The following is a 15,452-nucleotide window of genomic DNA, read 5'->3' on the forward strand; positions in this document are numbered from 1 at the left end:
GGGTAATTCTTCAATGCCCACACCATTGCCAGGAGTGCCTTCTCACAATCGTTGAATTTTTCCTCCTCAGAGGATAACGTTTTGCTCACATAGGAGATTACTTTATTGACCTTGTCATGCTTTTGATATAATACTGCAGTCAAGCATGTATTAGAGAACCCTGTCTCCAAGAAAAACTCCTTGTTTCTGACAGGGTAAGCTAGCCAAGGCGCTTGTGAGAGGCTTCTTTTGAGCTGTCTTACTGCCTCGGATTGTTCTGGACCCCATTCCCACTTGACCCCCACCTTCAAGAGATGAATTAGGGGTCTGGTGATCTCTGCGTAGCCCTCAATGAACTTTCTGCTGTAATTAGTCAGTCCAAGGAGGCTCCTTAGTTCCCACAGAGTTGTGGGGTCTTTCAGTTTCTGGAGTGCTTCCTCTTTCTTTTCCTGGGGACAGAGACCCTGAGGAGTAATCTCATGCTCCAAGAAATTAACACGGGTTCTACACCACTGTGCTTTCTGAAAGGAAAGTTTTGCTCCGGAGGCCCTAAACTCAGTCAGAACATAACAGATCTCCACTATGTGTTCCTCCACAGATGAACTTTTGATGAGGACATCATCTACATAAACCAGGTTACCCCTTGTACCCAGGTCGGGCATGGCCTTGTGTAGGAAAATGTTGAATTCATTGCCTGAGTTGAGGTATCCGAAGGGAGTCCGGGTCCATGTATACTGCTGGCACCCAAAGGTAAAAGCCAGCTTGTATTGGTCCTCCCTACTGACAGGCACAGTCCAGTATCCATTGGTCAGGTATATTGCAGTGAATACCTGTGACCCCTGGATCTGGGCAAGCCCTTGGTCAATGTAGGGAAGTGGCCATCGGGAAGTATGGACCCGTTTGTTGAGCTCCCAAAGGTCGGCGCAGAGTCTCCACTGGCCGTTTGGCTTCAATATTCCCAGAACCGGATTATTGAAGGTGCTGTGTACTGGATGGATTATCCCCCAGGACTCACGGTTCTTAATTATTTCAGTAAGGGACTCCATGGATGCGAGAGGCAAGCGATATTGCTTCACAAACACTGGAGTCATGCCAGGGTCCGTGGGAATTGTTGTTGTGTGGATGTCGGTGCGACCACAGTCATATGAGTCCACCGCAAAGAGATCTTGGAAATCCAAGAAAACTTGTTTCAACTTTTGCTCCAGTCACACAGGCATCAGCTAGATTGACTCTCTCTTCAACCATATGCCTGAAGCCTGGAAAGACTTCTGGTTTTGCTATCTCAGCTGCTTCCTCCAGCTGGGTGGAGAAGTCCCTGGTCAGAGTGCTGATTTGGACTGGAGGCTTCAGGTGGGAAAGGCAGCCTTCATGGACCTGGAAAATCACCTCATCCCCTCTGAAGTCACAAGTCACATCTTCCTTACCATAAGGGCAGGAAGTGAACACCAGGAAGTTCCCCCCATGCCGGGTAAAGATCCTGTCTGGTGTTGTTTTGTCATCACTGTCACTGTCAAAACAGTCCTTGGGGATTGGTCCTAACAGTTAATTTCCTAAATCAATGGAAAAATGTCGGTCATCAACCGCCATTCCAATAATGGTGCCTGCGGCTAGAGCAATACTCTTTAAGTCGCTGTTATCCACCTCTATTGGAATGGTGTCATGTTCTAGATTGACTAACGGTGTTGGGTTTACCTCCAACCCTTGCTGTTGGAGAGAAGCATTTAGATGAATATAAGCATCAGGGTTTTTCAATGTTTTTCCTCTTTTAACTTTCACTTCCAGAGAGAATTGTCGGGTCCTTTATGGGATGGTGACTTCCTCTTTAATCTGAATTTCAACTGCATAAGGTTGCAATTGAGCTGACCTAAATGCTTTTTCTGGATCATCAAAGCCCATGGGATTATCCGCTAACCGGGACCAAGCTTTGAAGTTTATTAGGTCCAAACGAATGGCAAAGCGATTGAGAATGTCACTGCCTAAGTAAAAGGCGGCAGTGACGTCTCGCATGACCCAACAATTATGGACTATGCTCTTGTTGCAAATGGAGATTTTGAGCATACACCTGCTTGGCAGGAGATGTTTGGAATTGGGTGTTTCCAGATCCATTTCTCATTTGTCTATCAGTTTTAATGTGGGAATGGCTGGATCTTTTGGCAGTTGGCGGAACATGGCTTCACTGATGAAGCTCTTACCGTTGTTCACACACACTCGGGCGAGAACAGAGTCCTTCCCATCATTTAACTGAACAGGGAGGAACAACTGCTCTCCAATTTGCTGAATATCAGCCAGGCTCTGAGCTGATTTCATATCTTTCTGGACTATTAGAGTGGGAATGTCTGATTGAGGATTAGTAAAGAATTTCAGAGTGTTTCCTTCCAGTGTGGAATACCACCTTAAACTGGAAGGAAGGTTGATTTTCAGAAATCGAGAGGACCCCCCATCACCAGTCTGTTGTCCTACTGCTATTACTGTCAAGTCTGGAATTTGGTTGTTCTGGAAGTGAAATTCTACTTGGTCAGATTTTTGTTCAACCATGTGGCATGTGCCGTTTAAACTAACATGGTTGACGCTCTGTTTTAATTTTATTGGTCGGCTAGTCTGGGTCCAGAGGACCTTGTTTACGCAATCTATTAGGGGTGACAACCTTCTCAGGAGGTCATTCCCTAGTAAACAAGGGGTGCCCTCTTGAGACACTACTATGACCGGGTATTTCACCTTGAATAGCCCAATTTTAATGTCCAGATCTAAAGTCCCCTCAACAGGAATTTCCTTCCCGTCAAAGTTCTGAATTTGTCCAGGAAGAGAGGTGAGAGGAATACGGTAACTTTCCCCCCTTCCTGCATTTAGTTCGTCAAAGGCCCTTCTGGACAGAAGGGTAGCTTGGGATCCAGTGTCCACCAGTGCCAAAATTCTACCCTGCCCCTGTACTTGTACCGGGGCATAATGTCTTCCCTCCTTCCCCTCAAGGGGGTACAGATAATGCACATTTATGGACAACTGATGGGCTAATTTTCTGGTTTTGGACAAGGAAAGAGAAGAGATTTGGGCAGAATTCTGTGAAGAGTCTTGGGAATCTGAAAGAAAAAGTTGGCAACTGGAGATAGGAGACATTCTGAGTTCCCCTGGTTCCGGTTCTGGGCCGCCCCCCCCTTTTTTGAAGGCAGTCTGTTGGTTCTGGGATGAGATGATGGGCGGCTCTAGCTCAGTCCCCACATCTACCCAGTATGTCTGTGAATCCCCCGGGACCCATTTTTCTTTGGGAGGAGTTCCCACATCTCTGAAGGAGAAGATCCTTTTCCCAGGATCCTCTGAGGATCCCTCTCTCTCAAATTGGTAGATCTGTACCTCATCCTCAAAGTGGGTCTGTTTGGGTCCTTTGTTTCTCCTACCTCCTCTCTGCTCCTTGGGTGGCAGACTTTCAGTGGTAGGAGATTTTGTTTCCAGTTCCTGGGTTTCCAGGGGCTGTTTACAAGTGGGGAAGGAAGCTTCCTCCGAGGCTTTACACCCCCCTTCCCCTTGTGCCTCCTCCCTGGGAACCGGTGGGTTATCGGGGTGCTGCCCCCGTCATTGTTCTGGAGCACCAGGCCCAGAGTTTGGGGCATTCTGCGCCGGCATGCTCATCTGGGGGTTCTGCTGAGCCCTCAGCACACGACCCAGCTCCTGTGCCATATTTTGGACCTGGCGCATTAACTGTGAAACCCTGATACAGGCTGATACAGGGTTCTGCTTTCTCCCCTGGGCTGATCCTGGGAAGGGTAGCTATCCCTTCTCTGGTAGTACCCCGGGTTAGGAAGATTTGGGTACCCCTCCACCCTTGGCCTCCCCTCTCCCGGATTAGGTGGTCTGGGCTCAGGGAAGTGGGGAAAGAAGGATGGATGATTTGGGGGCTGGAAGTTGGGTGGATACCTGTGGAAAAAGTTCTGCCCAGGATTTGGGGAATTTCTGCCCTCCTGTGGGAAGTTAGGAGCGATGTTCCCTGGGTTAGGTGCTTGGCTGGATCCCCCCCTTGGGCTGGAGGAGTCCACACATAACCCAGGATGGGTCGGTTTCCCATGTAGCGGGGACTTACATAATCAGGGCAGTGAGGGATCCCATTTGTGGGACTACCTCCTTGACTCCCTGTCTGTGACTGGCCAGAGGGCCTTCTTGGCTTGGAATTATTCTGTGCAGGCAAGTTTTTAGGCCCCCCCATCTCCAAATCTAAAACGAGGGCAACCTTTACCTCGGCCACCTTGGAAGCAGCAGGGGTGCTGGTCGGTTTGGGGCTTTTCTGCGCATTACTTTTATTTTCTGTGGGCTTCTGCACCTCATAGATTTGTGTGGCCTGTCCAATGACCCAGTCTAGCGACCTTTTCTCATGAAAATCCCTCACTAGCTGGGTCGTGATGTATTTGGGCAAGGCATGGAAAAAAGTGTTAACAAATTCTTTGCTGTCCGTGCGCATCCTTTTGGTAGTCTGCGCAAAGGCACGCTTGAACTCCTGCACAAATTCTTGTAGGGCCTGATCCTCCCCACATTGCAAATTGTAGGCTGCCTTGCGAGCCTCTTGGGGATTCCGGTGAACAGAAAAATGTTTCAAGATGGCCGCCCTATATGTGGACCATCTTGAATGGTTTTGGTCCTCCAGCCCCGCAAAGAAACTGGAGTATTCTGGGGAGAATGTCCATTTGACCTACTGCATGCAGCTACTACTGTCTTTCAAATGGAAAGTCTCCATCATTTGCTCAAAGAGCTCCAAGTGTTCCCACACAGAATACTTGGCGTACCTGTGATAAGGCGTGATGACACTCCTTATTGCCTTAATCTGTTTTAAGGGGTCCTTAAGCAAGGCCCTTTTTGCCTTATTGGCCTTCTTGGTTCGGGTAACCCTGGTCCATTCATCCTCTGACTCAGAAACACTGCTCCCAGAGGTGCCCGTCTGATCTTCCAGGTTTTCCCTGATTTTGTGAGCCTGGAAATGGGTGGCAGAATGTGGGGACCTAGTCTCTTGTGTCCTGGGATGCGCGGAGGAGTCTTCAGATTCCTCCTTGCTGCCCGAATTTGATGGGTACCCCCCCACTGACCTAACTGGGCGGAGGTTTTCAGAATGCCCTTAGAGGGCCTACTCTCTCGGGGTTCCCCACTAAATTGTGCTGTACTTGGGTGCCCATACCCGGATGCCCACCCATCCATTCCTGGGAGGTACTGGCCTATGAGCCCCATACTTTTGGCTGGATAGTAATCTGCCATCCCTGTGGCCCTGGGCTCATGTGCATCATGGGACATGGGGGTGGCAGAGTCCAAGGACTGGGAGAGATGAAGGCCTCTGGTACTAGGGCTCCTGAGGTTATGCTCAGGTGTTTCCCTTTCCCAGCGAACCTCATCTCTGTCAGCCCCTGCTCTCTGTTGCCGTGCCAGAGCCTGTGCTTTCAGTTCCTCCATCAAGGCCTTAATAGACTCTATCAGTCTCTCCTGAATGGCTACCTGTTGCTGGAGCCTATTATTGTGCTGGCAGAGAGCCTCATTCTCTCTCTGTGCTTCCTGGTTAGTCTTGGAGTACTGGGCCAGTCTTTGCTGCAGGAGGGTTACCCCCTGAGTACCGTCCCTACTGGCCTGCTCCTTTCTTGCCAGAGCATCTTCCACCCTCCCGGTGTGCTCTAACAAGTTCTGATGCTCTTTTTGGAGGTCACCCAGTCCCTGAAGGGCCAGGTGATTTTCTTCCATGTTCTTTTTTAAGTGGCAGACTTCCTGGCCTAAGGTATCCCTTTCCTGAATAAGAGCCTGCATCTGTGCCGCCGGATCGTCCTTCTGCCTTTGAAGGGCACCAGCTTTCTGGCGCTCTTCATCAAACTCTGCCTGGGTATCCAGGTATTTCAAAATCAATTTATTGCTATTGTCTTGTTCTCTATCCAATTGGTTTTGCAGGGTGGCTACCTGCTTTGTGAATGAACTGTTGAAATCTATCTGTTGCTCCAGTTTTTTCTGGCTCTGCAGTAGGGAGTCCAAACCTTCTTGATGCTCCTTCTGCAAGGCCAGAATTCTGGCATCCTGGTCTGCCTTTTCCTGTTGCAGGATATCCAAATCCTCTTTTATTTTAATGATATACTGTCTACTATCATTTTCGAACTCCTGGCTCCTGTGCAGCCTCTGCTCAGAAGAGTCCAGGTCAGATTGGGCCTTCTCTAATGCCATCAGTTGCCTATTTGCCAGATCTTGGCCTTCAGCACATTTTTCCAGTATGGCTCCCATATATAAATATAAATATGCCGCTATCCTGGGAATCTTGTCGTGCTCATCTTTGGATTTAGGGGCCATATATAGTTCACTCAGGGCCACCTGTAAGGGACCCTGATCTCCCCATATATCTGACCCTGTTTCAGTGATCTGGGGTGCGATTGCCTGCAACCACACCATCTGGTCCTGCTGAGTCCACTCACCTCTCAGAAATAGCTTATGTAAGAGGTGCTCTCTGGCTATTTTGATGTCTACCAGTGTCGTCATTCTGGAAATTGATTTCCTTCCTGATTTACAGAAGTTAGTATTTTATTTTGCAAAATAGACCGTTTCCTTAGAGTGTTCCTTGGAGGAGTGCTTTTACAGCGTAACACAGCGTGGTGATCCAACAGGATTTTTGTATCCTGTCAGTTAGCACACTGTATTAAGCTGCACAACTGGTAGATCTAATCCAGAATCCCCAGCTCCGAGTCCCCTCTTTGTAAGTGACTTCAATTCAGCACTCCAACTAAGTCAATGCCTAGTCTGGGATGCCCAATGGAAGCCCTTATTTATATATTTTTATGACAAGTTCATAAATCTTGATGATGAACCCTTATATAACGCCCCTCTCTTTGAATCCCCCTGACCTCACTGAGCCAAGAAATAGGTTTGTTTTGCAAATTAAAAGATTTATTTGAAAAATTAATATATCACACTTTTATGAATACATTAATATTTGATAGCACTCTTATGAATATGACAGTGATCAACAATGGATAATATTATAGTAGCACAATTCTTTAATTACTTAGGAGTTGGTATAGAAAGGATAAGGTAGCACAGACTACTTTTATGGTTTCAAGGAAAAGAAATGATGGAAAGAATACAGCAAAGAAATAAACTGATATGGTTTCAACAAGAGATAATATGATCACTTTTCCTTGTGACAATTCACTCCCCTCCTATGCAATGTGAAGAGATGGAAATGAGGGCACACAGGTTTTCAGGAATACAATCAAAACGCAGTTCAAATTCCAGTTCCCCCCTAGCAAGCTTAGAGCAACCGGTATGCTTTTAAACAGTCAAAAATACTTTTACATGTGATTTGCAATGAAGTGAAAAATATGCTAAAAATGATATTGATTCCCTATAGGAACTTCAGGATGAGTGAAAGTTACTTGAAATTGGTTCAGGTCAACACTAGTACTGATTCATGGATGATTATCAGATTGAAAACGAATTTCAGCGATGCGAGCAAGAAACAGCTATTTTTAACAAGTGATGAAATTGAGTCAAATTGCAATTCGCGGCACTTTTTCTGAGTGCGTTGATCGCGATTACGGAAAAACTATAGGCTTGGGTTTGTTGAAAGGCTCAGGATCTTGGCTTTAAAATGAAAGTTAAATCTCGTTCCTAGCACGTACGGTTCAAAAGATACAGATGTTTTTGTTGAGGTACATTTTCAGAAATAAAGTTAAGAATTCAGAATGACAGATGCGCTGTGGAAGGTTTTGAATCAACAGGAAGGACACACAATTCTATGCTGCAGTTCTGGACAGGTTAAAATAGTTTGAATAGGACTAATTTTTACTAAGAGATTGGTTCTGTACAGTTCTGGCTGGATACTCACTCCTAGTTTTGGAACGGAATGGGCCTTGGACTGCACTCTCGCCACGGGACGGTCTCTGCCACTTGTTCTGCTCACAGCGTGGCCTCTGGTCTGGGTCTGGCACTGCACAACGGTCTGGTCAGGTCTGCAATCAGCACTGCACAGCGGTCTGGTTGGCCTCTTGAACTGGACCTAACGGTTCTGGATATAGCTCTGCTTTCTCTGGATCTCGGTTCTGGCACGGGTTCTGGGCCAGAAGCGAACAGCACAGCCCGGCTGTTGAATAGTTTAGTTAGGTTGCTGGATTCTGAGGCCTCTGAAAAGGATTCAGCTTGTGGACTAGGCCTGTCTGCTACAAGTTCTGGAGTCTGGATTCTAAGTTCTGGTCTCTGGATATTGTCTGGATTTGAAGTCGTCCGGCAAAGTGCTGCGCAAGAAAGTGGAAAGAGCAGTCCCTGTCTTGGTTTCAGTGGTTCTTTTTATGTCTTTTGAAAGTGGGTGGGAAGGCTTACTTTCTATGCCCAACCCTCTGAGGATCCTGATAGGTTAGAGGATTTTCTGTGCCCTGACTGGAGAATGGAGTTGTGAGTCATCCTGTGTCATCAGGTATCATTTTTATGGCTTTAAGGAAAGAACACACCCCTTGGTTTCTTATTGAAAATCAATTTTACCCAAAACACATATTTCCCAGATGTACAAGTTGTTGAAATTACATTTACACATCATAGATTACTTAAGGTACAGTTTGGTTCAAGGTACATGTTTCTACAAGCTTGGGTTCAGAAATGACAACATTTTGCGCTTTTAGTGGGTTTCGCCATATTGGTTTTTCATCAAATCTTCCACGGAGGTACCCACCCTCTCTGGGCACATCACAGTAAGTTTTCAATTCTCTAGTGTAATCCCAGTGTCTGCAATATTAATAATTATGGGGTTTGGTCTCAGAACATCGTACGGAGTGGAGCTTAGTCTCAAATTGTGGCCACATTTTTCATATTAAGAATCCCCAAATTGTACATTTCTGTCAGCTTGATACAATATTTTATAAGCAATTTAATAAAATATACATTTGCCTCCCCTTCAGTACACCCATTTGTTTGTCCCCGCCTCCAGGAACTTGGTTCTGACTCAGAGAGATCAGATGTCTTGCCTTCCCCCAGAGCAGTTGTTCAGGCACACCCAAATTAGCATATTCTGTTTAACTGAAAGAGTCTATTGTCCTGACTGAGGTCAGCAGACCAGGGTGCCACTCTCCATTTGATTAACAGAAACTTGTGATTTCCTGCCTTCTTGTGTGGAGTCCTGAGGTGTGAAGACTTCCCGGGGACAAGCAAGGCTTTGAAGTCCCAGCTAATTCAGGTTCCTTTTCAGCTCCTGAAATACAGATTTCCTGTCAGAGTTTAGATCAACAGCGCCGGTCAGTGGCAAACACCGGTATTGCACCCATTTTTGGCAGCTGTCTTCAATTAATACATTTCAAAAAAGGGGATTTTACTTGATGGCATATGATCCTTGCTAACATTGTATTGATGTGGATTCTGCAGTAGAGTAATGTAGAACACCCAACCAGAAGTTGGATTTTTTTGTTTGGTGGTTTCGTGCCCATGATTTTAGCGATTTTTGACATCAATTAAAACTGATTTTGAACAGCACCATATTCCTTTGCACTGGTTTTGCTCTGTCTGCAGCCAAAGGATAGGGTCTGGCAATGGTCTCCTGAATTAACATTGACAGAGGCAAAAATGGATGGCAACCTATTTTCCAAGTTTTCCCTGTGCATTTTTGGATGATTTCTGGCAAGCTGCATGCTTTCCTGCAGCCATTATGATGTTTCTGCTGCCAGTAATGCACAATTATGTTGTAGGGCTTGGATGCGTGGGTGAAACATCCCACAGGCCTGCCGGTTCAATCAGGGCCTAATTGAGTCTGGCTGCCTCATGGTTCCCAGTTCTTGTGAACTGGTAGACATGAAGTTAGCAGCACCTTGCACATATAGGATGGTGAGTTGGCTTGAGGCCCCAGGTACAGAGGATATCACACCAAGGTCAGGGTTTGCTGTCCCAATCCCTACCAATTTGGGGTTCCCTGATGCCTTATTCAACCTAGCACACTCCTTCTCTAATCTCTCTGATTTCTCTTTCTCAGCCCCTATTTCCTGATAGTATGCAAAGGCCTGAGCTTTGTGCTCTGCTACCAGGGCTTGACTGGCTTCTACGAACTTACTTTGTGCTACTACTTGGCCATGGAGTCCCCTGTTCTAATCACAAAGGGCCTACTCAAACCATTTCTGTTGCAGGAGGCCCATCACTTCACTCTGTGCATTTTTGGTTGGTATTGTCGGCTCTAGATCACATTCTATTTGTCTCATATGTCCCATTAATCTTTCATTCTCTTATTTTATGTTAGTCAGTTCCTGAAAACATGACCCGCTTTTCTCCAGGTCTGTTTTTAATTGGCACACTTCCTGGCATAGGGCATCTTTTTCCTGATACAGTGTGTCATTCTGTTCAGTCAGGTTATCTCTCCGCTGGTTCATAGCGCTTAACTTCCAGCGCTCCTGGTCAAATTCCTCTTGGGAATGGACATCTTTAATAATCAACCAGTTTATTTCCTCTTCCAATTGCTTAATCTGATTTTGAAGAGCATCCATGTCCTCTAAACACACTCTATTGTATGTCACCTTTTGGTTCAATTTGAGTTGATTCTGTTTCAGGGAATCAACGCTTTCTTGGCACTCCTCTTTTAGTGCAGATAATTGGGATTCTCGCTCTGAATTGGTTTGTTGCTGTACTGCCAACTCATCCTGTAGCTGCTGAATGGTATTTCCTAATTCTAACTCTGAGTTTTGGCTCTCTCGCACTTTCTCATCTACCTGCCTTAACTCCCCTTTTACTTTCTCCAATAACTCATATTGATGATTCTGCCCATAGTAACACTCTCCTGGTACCTTTCGTCCATTATTATCATGTGGAAGTACATGTATGCAGTGAGTTGGACCATCTTAATTTGCTCATCTTTAGTGGTCTGTGTCATGTAGAAGTCAGTCAGGGCTTGATGTAACAGGCCACTGTCCTGCCACACATCCATACTTATAGAGGTCACCTGTTGCATCATACTAGATAGCCAGGCTTCATGTCCCTTTTCTGTCCATTCCCCTTTAATGAACAATTAGGACATGAGGTGCCAGCTGTGTTAATTTCAATGGTGCTCATCGTGAAGAGTGTTCCTCCTTTGGTTATCTATGCAAGGGCAAACTCTCGAACATGCTCCCTCCTAATCTATGGTTACAATATTTTGTTTGGGCACACATCCCTGATGTCTAGGGTACAAGTTTGGCTGGCACCTTCACAGTGTAACACAACCTACCATCCACTAAATTTAACAATACTTCAATGGGCTAGTATGCTGTGCTACACTGTCTTGGGTGGAAACACTGCTTAATCCCAGACTCAAACCCCCAAGTTGTCACAATATATAATGCAGCACAAGCAAGACAGGGACCTTTTCCCTTGCAATGGGTGTGTGCACAATCAAACCGCTTTTTATTTTTACAATCCCCAAATGGTTTTTAAGGAGGCCTCCAACCCGTCTCACACCCAACCTTCACCAGCACCCCTTGTCCCAATAGACCAAGGACTAGGCCGGTGTGCTGTCAATGAACACTATATTAATTTATTATTTTAATAGTCAATCACAACAAAATATGACAGCGCCACTATTGAGGTGGCAACACAATGCACAGGTTCAAAGACCATCACCAAATTACGATAGACTTCAATGACACACCAAATTTGTGTTGTGGAAAGCAATGCCACCTCATTTCTCTCAACTGATGGCAGGCGGGTTTAGCGCTCTCCCCTGTTACAATTGAAAACTGGGCTTTTCAATGATTCAATACTACTACCATGGGACAGCACACATGGGTACTTCGGTCTGCTTACACCAGAGAACGAATAGGGCTTCAAAACAGGCTAGCTAGCACACATAGGAAATCCGATTTTTACACAGGCAGCACATGAAAAATAAAAGTTAAAAAAAGGGAATAGATTTTGAATCTGAGATCATGGTAGAGAAAGAAGGATTGAGTAGGAAAAACGATTTTTCAAAGGTGAAAAGAAAGATTTAGAAAAACGAAAATGCAAATCACGTTACGTTTCGCTGGGGCTGGAAGGGACAGGCAAACTCAAAACTATAAAATAAAGGAAAGGCAATGCTAAATCCGAGTTTATAACATGGTAGTGGAAGGGAAAGAATTCATGAAAATCACTGTTTAAAGGTTGAAAAGAAATATTTGGAAAAACGAAAGTGTTAAACACACTGAATTTGTCTGGAACTGAAAATGACAAGCAAGCTCAAAACCATGGGAAATGAAGGAAACTGCAATGCTAATTCCAAGCTCAGAACATTATAGAGGAAGAAGGATTGAGTAGGAAAATCCATTTTTTGATAGAGAAAGAGAAGGTTTTGGAAAAACGAAATTGTAAATCACAATGAATTTGGCTGGAGCTGGAAATGACACACACGCGTTCAACAATGAGAAAGGCACATAGAAACCATGTTTTTTGTGAAAATGACAGGGGCAATTGACAGGGATGTTTTGGGCAAAGAGATTCTTACAGTGGGAACAACAGTTTGGGTTTATTATGACAGATGCAAATGGGGATTTGTTTTTAGACACACAATTTACGCATGGACAAATTCGGTTTTAGCTCATAATGGGAATAATTCTTTGGAGTCAACACTTTAATGATTATAACAATTAAAGGAATGGTTAGCCCAAACATTTTTATTGCCCAAAAAGATGGGCAATAATAAAATAAATATACTGGCACTTTTTTTTGTAAGTCCCTAGGTAAAATTTTGAGCAAATGAAGCGCAAAATTTACAAAAGGAAGCACATGGGGGCATCCATTTTGTGAAATGGATGCCCGCCGGTGCTTGCTTTTGCGGCACTTATGAAGGAAAAGCCAGCTAGCTCTAGTAAACAAAAGCTACCACTGGGTGGCTTTTCCTTTATTGTTTTTTCTTTCTAGGTAACTTAGAAGGAAAAACTGCAGCGTTTTCGAAACACAACCGTGTTTTGTTTCTGCCTGCAGCTGCTCCCCAAAGGGAGCCCGAGAGCCCCAAATGGGAAAGCTACTGTAAGCAGAAACACCGCGGCATGGAAACACAACCGTGTTGTGTTTCTACCTGCAGCTGCTTTCCCATTTGGGGCTCTCGGGCTACCCACAGGGAGCCCGAGAGTCCCAAATGGGAAATCTGCTGTAAGGAGAAACACTGCGGCATGGAAACACAACCGCGCTGTGTTTCTGCCTGCCTTGGCTTTCACATTGGGTCTCTGTTGCCAAAGTGATAGCCACGGCAGGCAGAAACACAACGCAGTGTCTTTCAATAACGCTGCTGTTTTTTCTTTCTAAGTTTCTCAGGCTCCTCCGGCAAAAGGGCATGTGCTTCCTTATGTAAATTGTGAGCTTCATTTGCTCAAAATTTTACATAGGGACTTAAAAAAAAAAGTGGCAGTATATTTTTTTTATTATTGCCATCTTTTTGACCAATAACATTTTTTGGGTGAACCATTCCTTTAAATTATTCAAAGAAGGTAGCAGGCGGTCCTCTCCAGAAAGAACATGGCATGATAACCTGTTCTGAGATGAGAGTTTGCAGCACACGCTTTTTGCTCACTGTACCTTTCACAGATGGGAAATATTCATTTGCATATCAGTCTTTGTCCCGCACACATGGGCAGTCCAGCACCGAAATGCAATGGCAATTCCTCTCTGAACAAGAGTACCAAAAGCAACCCCATGCACGTGTTTCAGCCTTGTTAGGCCTCATCAGTGAGGTGAAGCTTTGCCTCTCTGAGCACAGTGAGCAGGGAATCCACGTCTGGTTGCCCCCAGGTAACTCAGGGTGACCAACCACAAGTTCCTTGCAAACATTTCAAAGAAGGTAGCAGGCGCTCCTCTCCAGAAAGAACATGGCATGATAACCTGTTCTGAGATGAGAGTTTGCACCATACGCTTTTTGATCACTGTACCTTTCACAGATGGGAAATATCCATTTACATATCAGTCTTTGTCCCGCCCACATGAGCAGTCCAGCACCGAAATGCTATGGCAATTCCTCTCTGAACAAGAGTACCAAAAGCAACCCCATACACGTGTTTCAGCCTTGTTGGGCCTCATCAGTGAGGTGAAGCTTTGTCTCACTAGGCACAAGATGGTTGGTTTTGAATTGCAACAATCTTGCTCTGTGAATTTCAATGGGGGAATTAATTGATTTACCAAGCAGAATACTAGGGAAATACTTACTTAGTAATGGAAACAAACAAAGGACCTTTAGGGGAAAGAGAACTATGATCAACAGATACACAAGGGGTGATTTTGTTCCATAGGAAAAATGACTTAAAGGCGCAGAGGAACACATTATTTTTCAAGGGGAGAGTTACCAAAATTGCACAGGCAAATAAAAGTACTAACTAATAAATGACTACATTTCAGATAGACTAGAGGATTTTTCCTTATGGACACTCTTAGCTAGTGCTATCCTTACATAGATAGGACTTGTTTAATCTAGGGCTGTGGAGATCTATACTTACAGAAGAAAATGATTCTACAGTCATCAATGGCGCCAGGGCTCCACTGCCAGGACCTTCAACGGGGTCAATCAAGGTCTCACTCTGTGATCCCAACCAGTAACTCCAGGCCCCTGCTTCACTCCAGAATTAGGCTCAATTACTGAAAGTATAGCCCCATATCTCCTGTCAGCTGCACAGCTCAGATTTTAGAATCTCCAGTTGAGGAGAGGTAACCTATTTATAAACCAAATGACATCACAGCTGTGTCATCCTCCTCGCACAACTGATTGGGCAGTGGTCAAGGGTTCCCTCCCCCTCCCCAAGTTGGTAGGATCAGAGAAAGTAGGTGTGATTTGAGCAGTCAGGGGAGGATCCCCCATCAATCATATGACACAGGCATGGGGTTGGATCTGGCTTTTGTACCTAGAAATCTCACATTTTGAAAAATATCCTTTCCCATCAGATTACGCCACAGATGCCAGTATATTCAGACATTACATGTTTTGTGAATCGCATGTGTGTTAGGCAAAGTTTGTAGGCAGTACCCTTGCGGACCACTACACACAACTAGGACTACAGGTGTAAGCAAACCAACCTTTGGTATAAGACTATACCACACAGTTTTGTTAGTGGAACTGAGCAGACAGGCTTATCTCAGGAGAGGAATGTGAGCTGTAAAGATGTCACACAGAGGTCTACAATCACAAGTGTTCAAATAAACTCTTACACGCAAGGTTTCATTGATAAATACTTATTAATTTATTTATCTGTCAATTATAAAACATTCATATGAAGGAGGCAATATAATTACACACAAATATACTTCAATACTAATTCAGAATATTTTTCAGGAGGAGTAAAAGGCAAAGATTATTAGAACATGAAAGGCTACAATTATTCTTAGACAGTGCAAATACTTTGAGTTCACCAGAAGAGTCAATTTAATTCAATGGGCTAGGCCAAAGTCAATGGGCTAAAGTCTTGGATAGGATAACGCGGTTCTGGTAAGTAAACAGTAAAGTCTCTGTAAAAGTTCTCAGAAGTAGTTTGTAAAAAGAAGAATCATATGTTGGGTCACAAGCTGATTAGGCC

The sequence above is a fragment of the Ambystoma mexicanum genome, chromosome 6p (genome assembly GCF_040938575.1).
Source record: "Ambystoma mexicanum isolate Mex_15411 chromosome 6p, UKY_AmexF1_1, whole genome shotgun sequence".
Lineage (NCBI taxonomy): Eukaryota > Metazoa > Chordata > Amphibia > Caudata > Ambystomatidae > Ambystoma > Ambystoma mexicanum.